The sequence below is a fragment of the Dreissena polymorpha genome, chromosome 3 (genome assembly GCF_020536995.1).
Source record: "Dreissena polymorpha isolate Duluth1 chromosome 3, UMN_Dpol_1.0, whole genome shotgun sequence".
NCBI lineage: Eukaryota > Metazoa > Mollusca > Bivalvia > Myida > Dreissenidae > Dreissena > Dreissena polymorpha.
Window position 1 is genome coordinate 46,002,208 of NC_068357.1, and position 18,493 is coordinate 46,020,700.

Below are 18,493 nucleotides of genomic sequence, written 5' to 3' on the forward strand. Positions count from 1 at the left end.
AAAGCGCTAAATGTGTTCCCTGTTGTATAATCTTAGACGAAACTCAGTTTTCAAAATTATGTCACAGCTTTTTATATCGCAAGTTTGAAATGAACACACCCCATTCAAATTTATAAAGAGGGTGTCATAAAGCGCAGGTTGAGATGTGTTGTTTTTTTAAAATCATAAATTTATATTTCTAGATTTCCACAAGGACCAGCTGTTCTGCATGTCAAGCAGGATTTTTTCAGGAAATGTCAGCTGCCGAATGGAGTTGGAGCAGTTGACGGGACCTTTGTTCCCATTTTCAAACCTGCTGAGTCTGAAGAGGCCTATGTGTGCAGGAAAGTATTCCATGCCTTTAATGAGCAGGCTGTCGTTGACGCGAAAATGAGGTAAATTTAAATAAAGTTTTTTGATTCAATATCATAAAATAAGATATTAAAGAAGAGACATACCATAAATGGTTGAATTAAAGTGATATTATAGGCATCTAACAGTATATGCTATGTGTATTGGTGTCTATCGCAACCCTTGTTTATTTTTGGTGTTTTCACTTCATATACACTAATATGTGTTAATGCAAAAGCAACATACTAAAACAATATCCCGGAAATAAAAAATAATGCATTTGAATATTAACCGTTCTTTCGTTTTGACAACTGACGACAGAAATGATTCGATGTACGATGTGAGTCTAAATGATAGTGCTCCCACGGGTCTAAAAATGTCTTCGGGTCGGGTCAGCGGGTCAAAATTTCAATGTACGGGTAATTTCGGTCGGGTATTAAACAGCTTTATAAAAAAACATGTAAACTACAATAAAACATTATTTTCTTTAAAGTTGAACATGTCAGATACATTAAAAAATAACCGGTGTAACATAAGACTAAATTACTGCACACAAAAAGTATTATTTTTGTAGAATTACCACATACTTGACAGTAATAAATGAATTTATTAAAAACTGTGCTTGATAAAACCTCAAATACTATTGGCAAAAAAAATGAATAGAGCAGATAGAGAATATCAGATTCATGTGAATTGAAGTCTATCTTATTTCGACAGGTAATAACCGAAGTTAACATATTATTTTCTTTAAATTAGGCACCCACATCAAAAGGCTAAAATGCACAATATGGTCTGCTTAAGAACAAATTTTTCATAAGTTTGGTTACAATAATTTTGAAAAAAATGTTAACAACATGTATCAAACTGTAAACAACATCTAATATCACCATATCAAGACTGAATTAAGACGTCTTGATAGCATGGAACATGACTAGAGTCTAGAAAACTGGGGAAAGTAAACACTTTTTTTAACAATTATAACTAAACTTCAACGTAAACAATTCTATACAAGTCAAATACAAGTCAAGTCAAAGTTTTCACATTTTCACTTTTCAAGCAGGATCCGCAAGTTCACCAGCTGTGGAGAACACGCGCTCACTTGCAACTGAAGTTGCTTGCGTAACTAAATATTAATTGGCAATGTGAGCTAATTGTGGGTACTTTTTCTTGTTGAAAGTGGATTTTCGTCCAACCTGACACTTGGTTCAGCACGGTAACCAATTAGTTCAGTTGAAACTTTATTGGAATCAGATACACTCGCACAACGCTCAGAAAAGATGTCACCAAACAGTTTTGTCAGTGCAGATTTTTTTTCCGAGGCTTTTTTGTTTCTCTACACCAGAGAGCTTCTGAGTGTTGTTGTTATCATCAGCATCTGCCTCATGATTTCCTGGAAGAACGACTGCATCCTGGACAGGTAGCTCCACCACCTCGACATCTGACTCTGTGGACATGCTTGTTGTATGCTCCTCACCCTGAAGAATCATAAAGATAATTATTTACAAAATTATGTGACTTAATGCCTTAAATAAAGGACCAACTAATTGTTTTTAATGAAAATTCAATACTGCTCCAGCAGCTGGAGTTTCACTTCTTTATATTAATTCAGTAAAATAAGCTGTTTAACAGACAACCTAAATATGACTTTTTGGGTTTCAATCATATCATGGCGGTCAGTTAACCTACTAACACTTTTTCTGTGTTAACTGCATAACTGGTTTACTAAGTAGTACTAATTGCATGTATGTACGTATGCTAGTTACTGACAGCTGCAATATTTTACTCCGAGTAAGAGATGTAAATGGCAGAATAAATCATTTTATGAACCATTACCACGCAAGTTGTGTGGCCAGGCCGGTAAGCAACCTGGGATGCTTATTGGAGGAAAAACCGAAACCAGGAGTTCTGTGCTTTGAACAACTTAAAACGAATTAATCTATATCTGATAATACTATTTTCCGTAATCATCAAAAGGAAATGATATTGATCAGACACGGTTTTTAAACGGAATGAACCGACATCACAATGGATAATAAATCCTGCATATGTTCAATTTAGACCATATTGGGAAGTTTTTCGTTAGCCAGTGGGGTAACAAGGCGTTTATTAATATTAGTTAAGTTTTGGTCGAGATATTTTGTATTGATTTGGTGTGTGGTGGTAATTTTATAAGGTGTCTTACTTACAATATACATAATATTATTGAAGATGACCAATTGTCGAGATAGCGGTTTACGACGCCTTTCGTTACGGTTATTTTCTACATTCCACAAAACCTGTGAATAGTACAATTACCTGAACAATTTTGTGTATCACTTTGTGTATGAAAACAATGATATGTTCCTAAAATAAAACAAGAAAAACATCTTGACGAAGTGGCCACATGTCTTTTAATTTGTTAAAAACTATTGCTGTTATTACTGATTTTGGGTCGTCTGTCGGCAACCATTACAATTTATTTGCGTTCCTAGAGGCAACATGTGTCACCCGCTCTGTACGAAACTTGGTCAGAATATTTGTTGCAATATTTTAATCCATTTACGTGGAATCTCAAACTAAACACTTTATCTTTATTAAAGAAAACTCTCAAAGTTAAATGTGTTGATACAGTCCTCATTTAATATACACTATTTTAAACCCGAACTGCACCTGCATTAGGGAAAACTGATAACAGTTTGTGGTCCTTAATGTTAATTAAAACTCAATTTTCGTCAAAATAGTATGACACACAACACATGTAAAAGACATTATCGGATGATAAAAAATAGACAACAAACTCAAATATAAATAAGTATCGGACCACAAACAAAGAGGTCTATGCAAATAATTCGATGTTTAAAGCGGTTTTAAGGAGCCACAAATGTTGTAGTTGACCCTGAATTATTCACATACCGTTTCAATATAAATATCAACTAACAAAATAGCTACACGATTCAAATCCAATAAGCAATGAACGAGAATATGTTTCAATTGAATTGCCATAAAACCACTTCATGCAAACATGCAAAGCAGAAATAAACCTACCGGTGAAACTCCATCATTGTCAGTAAAAAAATTAAATATATTTGTTGCCATAGCAACGAGAATTTTTGACGCAGGAACAAAATGAAATGACGTGCATAATCTTCATATTGCCATCTATCCATGTTTCAAGTTTCATGAAAACAATATGAAGAACCTTTAAAGTTATCGCAGGATCCAGAAAGGTGTGACGGACTGACTGACAGACAGACAGACTGTGACAGGCAAACCATAAGTCCCCTCCGGTTTCACCGGTAGGGGACAATAACAGTTAAGAAGAACATGTGTCGAAAAATGCGAAATACGCCAGATATTTAATTCTGAAATCGAAAATGTCTACAGTCGAATTTGCCAGCATGTATATCATGAATGTACGATGTGAAAATACATTAAATTTAACGGTTCATTTCAAATTCCTGCAACGATATCTATTCATACGACACACGAACACTAACTCCGATCCTAATAAAGGACGAATGCTTCGGTTATTGTCGGAAAATATCTTCGTCTCAAGGCGCGAGGCGCTAATTTGTCTTTGCTGCATTTTATGAAATTCGTCTTCAATGAATCATTTTTCGTGCCTATTCTGTGGTATTGTAACATATTTTGATCAATATATAACAATTTAACACATGTAAAACTCGTATAGTCTCGCTTTAAGACATTGTGATTCTTCGTTAATAAAAAGTCAATTCGATTATTCTAAAGAATATGCTGATTCGATTTTGAGTCAAGCAACAAACTCTAAGCATGACGGAGACCGTTTACAATTTTAAATAGTGCCTCTTTATTTTTACAAGCATAAACTATTCTATAATACAATAATAGCTCTATTTATTCTGCTCAGATATTGACTAATAAATTTACTACGTTTGGCGGAACAGTTGCCATGCTTTAAATTGTCGATATCATAAAATAGTGCTTATATTCTATAAAATACTCTAACAGCCGTTTTACTTACAATACCAGTTGAGTTAGTAGTTCATGTAACAAAAATGCTGTTCAATACTTTATTTCGTGTAAAAAGAGTTATTTCTATGAAGTAATAATGTTTGTTTCTTACTGTTTGAAGGCTTTTTGAATTGACGAACAAAGTTATTTGTTGTTAGCAACTGTTTCAAAAACTGATCGGATAACCTTCTTATATACCCTATAGATTTTGCTGCAGCCAATCATAATCGAACAGCATCCTGCAGCATATATGGAAGTAATGCGGCTGAATGTAAACAATAATACAATTTTAATTATAACAAATCAACAATCATCATAAATATCATTTCTTAATCACAGAAGGAAATAAGCTTGATGAATTGAAACAATAAATAGCTTTACATATCCATGTATAACAATATAATATTAAATGCTACCGCATACAAACTTTAGTAATTCTTACGCAGTCAGCGTCTCAAATGATTCCCTTCAAACTATTGTTTTAGAAATAAATATGAATAAACAGTTGGCAAGTTATAATAACAATAATCTTTTTATGCAAGTAAATGAGTGAATATTAGAATTTTACAGCCTATTCGAAAGTCAAATGCATGCAATAACACTCCACCATATTCCTAAGTATGTCGTCATCAATATACATTGCTGCAACGATTTTGACAGTGCAGGAATTTCAGTTTTCAGTTACCAGAACTCCTGGAGCCGCCCCTGGTTATGTTGGATTATTCTCACAACAAACAACATATAATGCACTAAATACAAGGTAAATAAAAACACTAAAAATTGCACTTTACTTCCAAAAATTAAGAAGATCAGATCATCCATACAAAAGAAAATTCGTAACTCTTACTGGGACTACATGAACAACATAATATGCGATGAAACAGAACATAAACATGGGACAACTAAACGTTTTTGGGGTTTCATAAAAAGCTTAAAAAATGACTCCTGTGGTGTAGCACCTTTGAGGGATGATGGGGTCTTAAAATCTAACCTCAAGGAAAAAGCTAAAGTCTTAAATAAACAATTTTCTTCTGTTTTTACTAATGACCCAAACAGCTCATATCCAGATCTTGGTAATAGCCCGTATAAAAACATGCCATCAATTAATATTACGGTAAATGGTGTTAAGAAACTCCTACTCAAACTGAATCCTTACAAGGCCGCAGGGCCAGACCAAATCAAACCCAGAATCTTACGGAAATGTGCAAATGAAATTGCACCTATTTTTACAATTCTTTTTAACAAATCACTTATTTCTGGTTCTGTCCCTTCTGACTGGTCAATGGCTTTTGTAGCTCCTATTTTTTTAATAGGTGAAAAGTACCAAGCTAGTAATTATAGACCAGTCATAAATAAGTGAAACTCAAGTTGCTCCAGCAGTCCTATTGTACACAATCAATCTGTCCTTAGTTTATACATTGGCGAAAGCACCAATTAGTCCTCGAAATATGCCCCATCGATTAAATCATCAACAACTTTCTGGTCACGTATCTTTTCATCAGCCAGCAGCATCCGTATTTTTATATCAAATAGTTGTTTCTGAATGATAATATTTAATACTTAAAGATTGATTCTTAATAAGTATTTAAAACTGAAACTGAATATATAATTTTGATTTTTATGCCTTAACAGTACAGTAATATAAGTAGATGATAAGTACAAAACTAACAAGAGTAAGAATTTGTGATTTTCAATAGAGATATAGAAACACTGAATTCTGAATATAATTTATATTTAACAAAATAAATACAATATTCATACATCACACTTTTTGATGACAGATTTCCAGAACTGTTATTTGCGCAAAGAACTTTAGAAGGTTACTTAATAATATGAACACATTTTTTTAATGTTTATTTTTTTTTAATTATCGTATTTATGTTTAAAAACAACAAATGCTATAGCATGTTTGTACTTAATATAATTTATGTTTGTTTTCTTAAATTATCTTTTAATTCAAGTGTTTAATTAGTTACAAGTATATATCATTTTAAATAAGTTTTATTTTGCTGCTCGTGTCATTTCATATCTTCTTCAATTAATTGTCATAAATACATACATTTGTATATACAAATAATTATTTTTGATTCATTTATTTGTAAGTATGATATTTGAATAATAATATGGAAAACATAATGTCACATTGTTATAACATTCTTACCTCCCGTTCTTGTTTTTCCACCTCCTCTTGACATATTGTATCTGCTAGTACTGAAGTTCTTCTGACTTTGTTGAGGACTTCTTTTGTTTCTTTATGGCGCTTTATTACAACACTCACTGAAGTTAAACAATTATTCATACAATTAACACTTGCAAATTGTATGATGAAGTATATGTAGTTACATAAATTTTAAATATAGCATTCTTAACAGCATTTGATCATTATATAGTACATAATATAATTATCACAAATAATAATAGTATTATTGATGGTAGTAGAAGTGTGGTTGGTAAGGCAGCAACGACTACTTAAGTAACTAGCCATTATATAAATAACTACTTTTAGTAGCAAAGTCAAAACTACTACTAGTAGTAAATTGTATTAGTATAAATAAATACTAGAATTGGCAGTAAGTACTTATAGTAATTTTATTGGTACACATAAAAATAAATAGAAGAAGAAATATTTATTGTATTATGTATTGAAGTATATACATATACATATAATAAACAAAGTCTCTATAAGACTTGTATTATTTAAACAAAAACGCTGTATTTTTTGTTTATGCCGAAGCTTTCGACCTCACAGTCTTCATCAGCGGCCATTTTTTACGTCAAGATGTTTTATTATGTACGGTTATGACGTCGTGCATTTCCGGCGTCAACGTCGTTTTCGCGCCCTTTCGTGAACGTTTTTTCCTGCACGTTAATACCATATGGTCGGTATGTCCTTAGTTTTAGATTCTCCCAATCTTTATCAAATATTAAATAAATGAGAAACGATCCTTATATAGTGCTATTAATAAAATATTGTTACTTCGATGTAATTAATTATCGCTGGTACAAACTAAATTACTTGGTACAGAAATTGTGTCTTTGTGTCGTTCTACGGACTCTACATATGATAACGGGTATTCCCCAATAGTTTACATGTCTTGTTCGTACATGAAAGATACTTGGGTTCGATTAAGATGCAGCTTAAATGTGCATTAAGTTAACAAAAGTATGAAGTCATCGGATTTAAACTGAGTGTGGGATTGTATTAAGTCACATCTGAAGAAATCTTACTGTTACTGACATATGTATGTAGTCAGAAGCAGATAGTTTTTATTTAATGCCTTCAAGATTATACTTTCGGTTTGTGTAACATCAAAATGAATAATGTCAGTTGTTTCCTGGCTTTTCTAATGTTATTACTCTGAAAAAATATTACTTATTTAAAACTTATTTTGTGTACACATTTGATTTGTTCGAATATCGAGATTCGAAGGAGTGTAGGCACATATGTTATACTTCTCAGATTTTGTGTTAAGACATACAAGTATAGTATGAACCTTACAATATCATTATCAAAACAGAAATCCATATCATCAGGTGCTTCTCTTATTTTAGGCAAATGACCAATTGCCTCAAAAAATGTTTCTATGTTTTGCATTAGAAGTGTGATTACGTTTTTTGATGTTCTAATCAAAATAAATATCTACCTGATCCTTTATATGTTTGGGCAAGTGCCCAGAAGGGATAAGACTTTAACCTCTGCACGAGATGACATTGGTGGTTACAGTTTCAACAAAGGGTTCAGTCTTACCCCCTTTGCAGCCTTGCATTCTCCTACTTGCAGGAGTCCAGGCTGTTTTTTTTTTGCGCCCGTGTACCAATGTTTTTCAACTTCTGCAGGTGACTTTGGCAACCTGAGGCCACTTGTCAGCGTATTTTGCCCAGTCAATTAAAACACAGGAGCCTTCTTTGATGACTTGTTTTGCAGCAGCAGCAGCCTTTTTGTTCCCTATTATGACTAGAGGGATTGGATCGTCAATTTTGGCGATTCTCAGCAAATTTGTTTAATCATCTGGGGCTGCTGTCACCTCTAACTTCCTTTTCTGTATGAGCATATCAAGGATGAGCACTGGCTCATCAATCCAGCTGCCTGCTGAAGGAAGAACATGCATAAATACTTGAAGTTATTTTGCAATGATAAGTTATTAATGTGGTGTTAATTAACCAGTAGCTGAATACATGTACCTGTATGTCAATTTACTTAGAGACAGCAACTTTGTAATATATACCTTTGCTCAATTGTGTAATTAGCCGGATTTATTTTTCGAAAAAAAATCCGGCTAATAGATTTTATTTTTTAATATGAAAGCATGTATATACTTTTTGTGCAATAAATAACGGCAAAATAATAGGCTAGCTAGAATAAGTGAAGGATATTTGTTGGATACTCGTGATGATAGAAAACATGTATTTTCACTCGTGGGTGCGCAACTCGTAAAAGTAATATTTTCTATGATCGCTCGTGAATTAAAATCGATATTCCAGCGAATCCAACAAATTTTCTTTTTTTTCTATGCTTTTTTTCACCGTTTATTTACATTGTAAAATAGTTTTACTTGGGAATTTCACAGGAATAATGACTTGATTTCGTCAAAATATCATATCACAGTAAAACACAGAAAAATAACGATATGTTACACTGTTATTTTTCACAGTTTGAAACTGTGAACTATCAATTTGATTTCACTGATTTTTCCCTATAAACCACCGGAAAGCATATAATAAATAGAGGATATTTGTTGCATTTGGTGCCACACAAGTAATCGCTCTAACAGTATGTCTGCTTTTGTAATTACTGCAGGTAATAAATATAAAGTATATTAAGTAATAATACCAACTAACTTAAAAGTACAAAGTTTTAGTATGGTAGAGAAACAATCATTGCCTAGAGTAATAGGACATACAGTAGGGTGACCCAAATCACCAGGGTGATGGGTACTTACTTAGAAACCCTTGTCCCTAATCAAGTTCATGTCTACTTATAGCATAATTTTACACTTCGTACTAAACATTGTAGCTTACTTATTTTTTCTAAATGAATACAAACATTTTTGATGACCATTGAAAGAAAAAAATATCTGCTCAATATGTTCCCATAATAATTTTAGGAATCCATGCAACTTTTTGTGTTGGTGCAAGTCCTACTCTGGTCTAAGACCACCCGATAAACGTAACTGTTTTGGTGTTATAAATTGTAAAAAAACGCACACACACAATTACATCACAATGCATTCTTGGATTGTATTAATTTATTGTTATAGCATTACATGCCTCTTCAAAGCAGCACTGATGATAAAACACAATTCTATTTGTTACTTGTAAACATTTTACCTTCATATCGGTCCTTATTTTTAACAGCGTTAACTCTGATGAAATGATATATATATGCATAAATATATTAAATTACACGTTAATTTATCGTTTTAACGCAAAACAGACTGATCTGACCGTATCATACCTACTATTAAACAATTCATCGATTTGACAGTCAACTCAGTACATAACGAAACTTACCTCTCGACGATCTGATGACACACGATGTTTTTGTCTTTAGCTGCCAGACAGCTCGTTGTAGTAGCGTTTGATTTCTATGAAAACACCTCTTTCTCATCGTCGGGCCAGTTTTTGGCCCGATGTGCAACTTTCGAACTGTCTGTCATCTTTTCGTTGCAAAAAATACTGGATGTTGACAATTTTGCATTTCAACTCAAAGAAACAATAAAGAAAGTAAAGACATCGTTGATTGCGAGAGCTCGTAATGAGGTTTTTTACGAGGGTGTTATTGAAACGGTTTACGAGGATTGTAAGATCGATCGTATGTACCCGAGTTACGATATAGGAGCATTACGATACTAAAATTTTATTGAAACGGTCTCTGGTACAGTCAGCCACGGTGAGCTGCAGGTCCCCGCTAGCATGTAGGTGCACACCGATAGTGCAATGGGGACCGGCAAACTTCGATTGGTGTGTCGCTGTACTTCCAAACACATTCCACAAATAAATTGGAGGATGTCTCTTGTAAAACGAAACCGGTTGTAAAGCTCTAGATCCCTGTATATCTCAAGCGGATTTGTGCGATCTTAACATACTCTCTCCACTCCTAAGCGCCGAATATTTTGACATCGACGTAGATGTCTATGGACAGCGGCCATTTTGGTTTAGCTACGTGCTTAGAACGTTAGGTCGTGACTACACGTACGTAAATCTACAAATAGTAGCCTAAAAATTTTAGATTCAGGCTCATGTGTCGGAGTCTAAAACTGGGATGATTTTAGTTTCGTGAATTAACTTTTTTTAACATATCTGAGTCTGAAACTTAGCGGAAGTCGCACAAATAGACATACGGATATTGGTGAATACGGCTCCTGGTTGCAAGAAATTGAATCCTTTAGAGGAAATAGGATATATATCACTCAAATGTACTTTTATACTAATATTTTTTTAATTGCAGTTATCATTTTGCTTTGAATATATCTTACAGAATGTCAAACCCCTTTTGGATAAATGTGTTAACAAGCTTCCTACTTTATTGTAGTACATTAGAAGTTAAAGCAGAAGAAATGTTGCATCATCCACTTTCTTTATAATCCAAATATATTGATAGGAAATAAACGTTTTTTTTTCTTTAAGTCACGGTTTGACGCTGGAATTCACTGTATAGGTGATATATTTAAAAATGGAACCTTTCTTTCCGTTGATGATTGAGTGAAATGTACAATCTGACAATACATTTTATAAAGTATATAGGGGCGATAAGAGCAATGAAAAATTTGTGGAAAAAAAAAGGTATTACCCTGTCCTACCCAAAACATAATTAAATTTTTTTAGCCCCCATTTTTACAAATGCGCATTATATTAGATGAAAAAGGTGATTATACCCAAATTCAGGGGAAAATGGGTGCAGTGTTGGACGTAACCCATTCGACCTAGTTGAGTGATTTTTGCGTCGGTCGAGTGAAAATTTTACGCCGGTAGCCCGATCATTTGAGTGCCTTTTTGCGTTTCCGAACGAAGCAACATGTCCGAAATAGCAAAAACTAAACGCGTATTCATAACTGTATAGATTGAGCTCGCTTGAGCACTCTTTGATTAACGCTTAGAGAACAGTGTTGTAGATCAATCTCGCCAGATGCTTTAACATAGTTGTCTAGCAACCGTAATAACTGGGTGGAGAACTTGTCAGTAGTCTCTTTTGCGTTATTTTTCGGGCGCAACGCCAATACCAATTAAAAAGGAAGATGATAAAACAAAGAGATTGCCAAGCAATATGGTCACCTACCGGTGAAACTCCACCTTTGACAGATTAAAAAAAATATATATATTTGTTGCCATATCAACCGGAATTCTTGACGAAGCAACAGAACGAAATGACGTGCACAATCTCCATATTGCCATCTATCCATGTTGCAAGTTGACGTTTTAAAGTCATCGCAGGATCCAGAAAAAAGGGACGGACTGACAAACTGACAGAGCGCAAACCATAAGTCCTCTCGTTCGAGGAGTGCAACCGTGCGCTTGAACGTTTAAAAAAATGTCGGATCAGTGTGAGGACTTCATATTACAAACGCGCGGTTGCACTTTTCTGAAAACATACTTATTTGTTTAAAAAGATACCTATAGAAAACTCTTTCGAATGAGCGGGCTATCCACTTTATTCCATTAAAAATGGTGAAATATTTAAAAAGGAGTTACAAAGTTAAAGTGATAGTATGAGCATTTTTCACTGCTGAATTGAGCTGAAAAGAATGAACATGTCAAAAGAGTTAGTTAAATGATCATGTCAAAAGAGTTAGTTAAAATGTGGTAACTGACCAATTATCTGCAACTGATCTTGCTACCAGTTGTTTTTAAAAATATATTTTATATTCGATATTTTACATGACGCACCCAGTCCTTTAAGCCGAAATGATCCGTAAAACAAAATTATGACTTTGTGTCGTATGAACAAATCTGCACTTAAACTAAATTTAGGTTCACATCTTACATGCATGATCAGTTGTCAAACGAAAGTACGGTTGATATTCAAATGCATTATTTTCTCTTCCCGGGATATTGTTTTAGTATGTGGATGCTGCATTAACAAATAAAATTGTATATGCAGTGAAAAAAATAAAAAAATAAACAACGGTTTCGATAGACACCTATAAACTGTTAACTGGGTCACGCTTTTTTCTCTTAAGACAGATCTTAAAAAGTCACGAGGTTTAGGCACCGTGGTAGACGAGTCTGTGAGAAACAAACTAGTTAAATTTTGTGCTAATGGTGCATCAAATATGCAAACAAGTTTGACAATTATCAAAATCATTTCCATATAAACTGTCAATTACCAATACAGTCCAGACGGTTTGGACCGATTCCGTCTCGAAAGTGGTCGGACCAGACGCGTGTATACGACGTTGGAAACCAATTCTTTCGGCTAATTGCTATCATCAAAGCTTTTCTTGTACATCGGTTCTTTGGCAATTTATGTACTGTTCCTTTTTTTCGAAAATGTGTCGACTCTACCGCTGAAATGAGGACATTTAAAGCGGGTATATACGATTTTTTATATGTGTTTATTTGTAATATATTGATAAAATATGTTACAATTACACAAAATAGACAAGAAAAATTATACATTAAAGCCGAATTTCATAAAATGCAGCAAAGACAAATTAGCGGCCCAAGCCGATTGTGACGAACATATTTTCCTACAATAACCGAAGCATTCGTCTTTGTATTAGGATTGGAGTTAGTGTTCGTGTGTCGTATGAATTTATATCGTTGCAGAAATTCAAATAAACCGTTAAACTAAGTTTAGATTCACACTGTACATGTATGGTATACATGCGGGCGAATTCGGCTGTACAGCCGTTTTCAATTTGAGAATTAAATATCTGGCTTATTTCGCATTTTTCGACACTTGTTCTTCTTAACTTTTATTTTAATTTATAATGAAATATATATATAATTAGTTTTTTACACATTTTATATTAATTCATAAATATTTGACAAAATCGTATATACCCGCTTTAATGATGGAGCAGTAGTATCATCCCATTGTTTTCATTGGCAACGGAAGTAGGTATACCGTCCCGCACGAACGAGAACTCTTGTCAAAACGGAATTTCGAAACTCTAGAAAAGATTAAACGAGATACAAAATGCTCGTTATTATTTTTTGTGGCACAATATATTCAAATTTAATTTCCCACAACGATAGCTATTCATACGACACACGAACACTAAATTGGTATATGTGTTGAATATATTGTTCAAGACAAAAGAAATTTTGTATCTTGTTACATCATCACACCACATCTAGCGTTGCAAAAAGAGCATTTTCTGCAAAATCAAAATTATACATTGAAGACGAATTTCATAAATTGCAGACAAGACAAATTAGCGCCCGAGCCGATTGTGACGAAGATATGTCGTACAAAATGTCCTACAATAACCGAAGCATTCGTCTTTTTAGTAAGTGTTCGTGTGTCGTATGAATAGATATCATTGCAGGAATTTAAAATGAACCGTCAAACTAAGTTTAGATTCACATCGTACATGCATGATTTACATGCTGATGAATTCGACTATTTCAAGTTTGTGTGTTTCTTTTTGTTTTAGTGATGTGTAAAATACAATACCGTACTAGCCATCGATATGGCCCTTTTAAAATAAGGTATCGACAATGGATTATATGCATGGCCTTTGTCCGACTGTCTGTCATTATCATTTTGATGATTGTCCCTCTTCAAGTGCTATTGCAACATGGTATACCTTTTCACAGCTTGCCACATGGTTTACCTTTTCACAGCTTTAACTATTGAAAACTTCGAACAAATATAAGCAGCAGTAAGTAGACGTGTCCCTCACTTCAATGATATGATTATATTTCGTGGTCAAAGGTCATATACAACTTACTCCTATAAATATGAGGTCGATATACATCGATCTCATATCGTTTAACGTCAATTTGCTGTAGCATCGTTCCGACATGAAATCATATCGGAAGCTTTAACGGCTGCAAATTAATATAACAGCGCAGAATCTTCATGGAAGAGTTTTCAATATAAAAAATAAAAACATTATTTTACTAATTGGATTAGAAGATGTTTAAAATGAAATCACTAGCTTTAGACTTGTGTTCTACATTTAAAGTTTAAGTGCTGAAACCTAATTTTAGTGCATTTTTATTTGAAAAGTATGTAACTCATAGATATATTATTGCTCGTTTGTACAAAGATTTTTTTTAGAATTGATTTGAATGTAAAATGTAAACTATAGCTGTTTAAATCTTTATCTCTTGTTAATGCAATATTTTTTTTATTGAAATGTGATTTATTTTTTTTATTCTTCGCTCGCTCGAAAATTTTCCTGTTTTCAAAAAAAAATAAATTAATTTTTATTTTTGTTCCGTCGCCTCTTCAACTTTTTTTCACTAAAATCCGTAGACCAACAAATCAATTTAGAGTGTCCTAACGTTAAAAAACAAGTATTAGAAGGAATTTATCATACACATCTCAATGGAATAATACTACGAGCACGTGCACAGCATATTGATCATAATGAAAACAATACAACATACTTCGCAAACACATTGATCAAAAGTATACCCATACATATTAAAACTGCTACCAATACAAATAACACACCACGTACTCAATACAAATTCATAGAAAACATAATTACAAATAAAACAGAATGAACAAAATATTTTACACCCTTCAAATTAAAAACCCTACTGAAATCTCGAAAGCTCAAACTAAATGGAAAAACCTTCTCGGAGAAAAGCACACTACACTACAAATACATCCAGAGAATCATAGCTACAAATAAATATCTTTTTAAGTGCAACCTATCCAACACAAATCTATGTGATATTTGTAGTGAACGTATTGAAACAATAGAACACCTTTTCTGGGAGTGTAAACATATTCAATCTCTACGGAATCAATTGACAACCGTTCTAGAGAAACAACAATTTCAAGTTAAACTATCTCTCTATGACATCAGTTTAGGGGTAAATATTTTCAAAATACAAGAAGTTAATAACGCTGTGAATTTCATAATTATATTAATGATATATTTTATATTCAGCATGAAATACAGAAAACAAATACCAACAATGAACTGTTTAATAAATTATTTTAAACTGAAAATTCAAATTGAAAAAGAAATAGCTCTAAACAATGATACACTTCATATGTTAGAACACAAATGGAAACACATTAAACTTTCATAACAAGTCCAGTATGCTTTCTACCCATTTTATACAACTGACCCTGTATTATTCTGTTGTTTTTCTTTCTTAAAAGACACCTATCACAAACAACCATACATATTAACCTCTTTTAATCAAAAGGAAACCACAAGATCAAACAAGTGTATATTAGCATATCGTGTATAACATTATTGCTCCTACATGGTATCACTTTGTTTTATGATAATATACATTGTATGTTTTATATTGAATAAAAAAATAAAACTATTATCGGCACTGTTGAATTGAGCTGAAAAGAATTAACAGGTCAAGAATTAGTTATATATTATATTCGATATATTACATGACTCATACAGTTCTGTAAGTCGAAATGATCCGTAAAACAAAATAACGTACTTGTGCCGTAAGAACGAATCTGCACTAAAACTAGATTTTGATTAAAGTCTCTAGAACGCTCAAAATCAACGAAAATTTCGTAAATTTAAAAAAATAAAGTTTACACCTTTACAATCAGCAGTTTACACCTTTACAATCAGCAATAGCCACAATTTCAACGCTAGATGAGGTATGATTACATAGATTTTTGTAGATACAAAATGCTCGTTTTGATTTATTTGTGGCCACATTTAATTCCCCGCGAATTATATATGACACATGAACACCATGTTAGTGCTCATGTGTCGTATGAATAGATATGCAAAACAATAATGAAAACGAGCATTTTGTATCTACAAGCATCTATTTTACCAGACCACATCTGGCGTTGGAATTTCGGCAAGTGCCATAAGGAGCACTGATTTCTATTTGGTAAAGTTTATTTTACGAACAATTGTACGAAATTTTCGTTGATTTTGAATAGTAATGTTACTTTAACATCGTAAATTAAATCATTTCGTCAGATGTCAAAACGATAAGATATCGAATATAAAATACACAACTGGTAGCAAGATGAGTTGCAGATAATTGGTCAGTAACCACATTTTAACTAACTCTTTTTGACCTGTTAAATCTTTTCAGCTCAATTCAACAGTGAAAAATGCCTATAATATCACTTTAAGGTTACACTCTTCAGCTTTTAAATCGTGATTTAAATTTTCAACATTTCTATTGTCACCTAGCTTTTTTGTTTTTTCACGCCAGCACATTATTACTTTCCAACTTAGCATCAATTATGGAAATATTTTCATTAAGAACATCTTTCTGAAAAATTACTTCATCAAGATCTTTTAATTCGTTATTTTTTTTCTTTCAAAATGGACACTTCTAATGCCAGTTTTTCACTGACAGATTTGTATACTACGGCTTCACTGGTAGAAGCAAATTGATATGGTTGTTGGACAGTCATCAATCATATCAGTAGTTGTGTCTGGGAACTGGTTAAAGCGGGTATATACGATTTTGTCAAATATTTATGAATTTATATAAAATGTGTAAAAAACTAATTATATATATATTTCATTATAAATTAAAATAAAGGTTAAGAAGAACAAGTGTCGAAAAATGCGAAATAAGCCAGATATTTAATTCTCAAATTGAAAACGGCTGTACAGCCGAATTCGCCCGCATGTATATCATACATGTACAATGTGAATCTAAACTTAGTTTAACGGTTTATTTGAATTTCTGCAACGATATAAATTCATACGACACACGAACACTAACTCCAATACTAATACAAAGACGAATGCTTCGGTTATTGTAGGAAAATATGTTCGTCACAATCGGCTTGGGCCGCTAATTTGTCTTTGCTGCATTTTATGAAATTCGGCTTTAATGTATAATTTTTCTTGTCTATTTTGTGTAATTGTAACATATTTTATCAATATATTACAAATAAACACATATAAAAAATCGTATATACCCGCTTTAAGGTCATTTAGAAATTTATCAAGATTTTTCTTCCCCTTTACCCGATGTTTACTTTTGATAAAATGCTGGGATTTTTTTATACATTCTCGACAAATCTTTGTGCATTGTGTTAAAAGACGCTTTACAACCGATTTCTAGCAAATACTTGGCGGCTACATTCACTGACTGCTATTTTAGTACTGATGGCTTGGTTTATTAGCTGCATCCATATTGATTGATGTACCTGAACAATCAATTAAAGTAACATTACTCAAAATCAACGACAATTTTCGTACAATCTTTCCTTAAATAAAGCTAAACATTTAAAAAAAAATCATTGTTCCTGATGGCAATTGCCGAAATTTCAACGCCAGATGTGGTTTGGTAAAATAGATGTTTGTAGATTTAAAATGCTCGTTTTTATTATTGTTTTGTATTGGTACCATTTTAGTGTTCGTGTGCCGTATGAATTGATATATTCGCGAAATTAAAAATTAAAATTGAATTTATTGTCACAAATAAAAAAAACGAGCATTTTGTATCTACACAAATCTATGTAATCATACCACATCCAGCGTTGAAATTGTGGCTCTTGCTATATGGAACACTGATTGTGTCGGTGTTAACTTTATTTTTACGAAATTTACGTTGATTTTAGCGTTAAAGAGACTTTAATTGATACAAAGCAGCACTTACTGGATGTTTAATACCATGAACTGATATACGCCACAGGTGGAAGTAACGTACGCAGGAGACAATTTTTTTTAGGAGTCCAATATATTGAAATAAATATATAAAATCATGTTTAATGAGAAAACAAATTGACAAAGAGCCATGAAAAAAAAATCCCCACCCTCTGATATTGGAATCATAACAAGGTCATTAACTGAAAATTTATCATAGACCTGTCTTCGCGGGCCGCAAAATTTTCAAAAATAGCTTTAATCCAAAGCATCCATTGATCCTCATATTGGCAGTTGGACAACCTTTAAAAAAAAGTTTACTTAAAAAAAATCTGTCCAGCCGTTAACTCACAGTCGGTCGATAACCAAGCAATATTTCCTGTCCGTTTGTCAACCCGAATAAATCTTCGGCAGACTTTCAAACAATATTTTTTAGTTTTTGCCCCTTAATCGATAGCTCGCGT

General features: G+C 32.9%; 1 protein-coding gene and 1 long non-coding RNA gene across 3 annotated transcripts in view; both read right to left on the reverse strand.

The window, feature by feature from the left end:
- Positions 1–18,493, reverse strand: part of LOC127873977 (actin, cytoplasmic-like) — a 387,026-nt gene that overhangs the window by 172,434 nt on the left and 196,099 nt on the right. The gene's annotated exons all lie outside the window — the stretch shown is intronic.
- On the reverse strand, positions 489–7,067 carry LOC127873983 (uncharacterized). Its single transcript, XR_008046469.1, has 2 exons — positions 6,464–7,067; positions 489–1,805 (listed from the first exon to the last, which is right to left on the reverse strand). It is a non-coding gene; the product is annotated as an uncharacterized LOC127873983 (long non-coding RNA).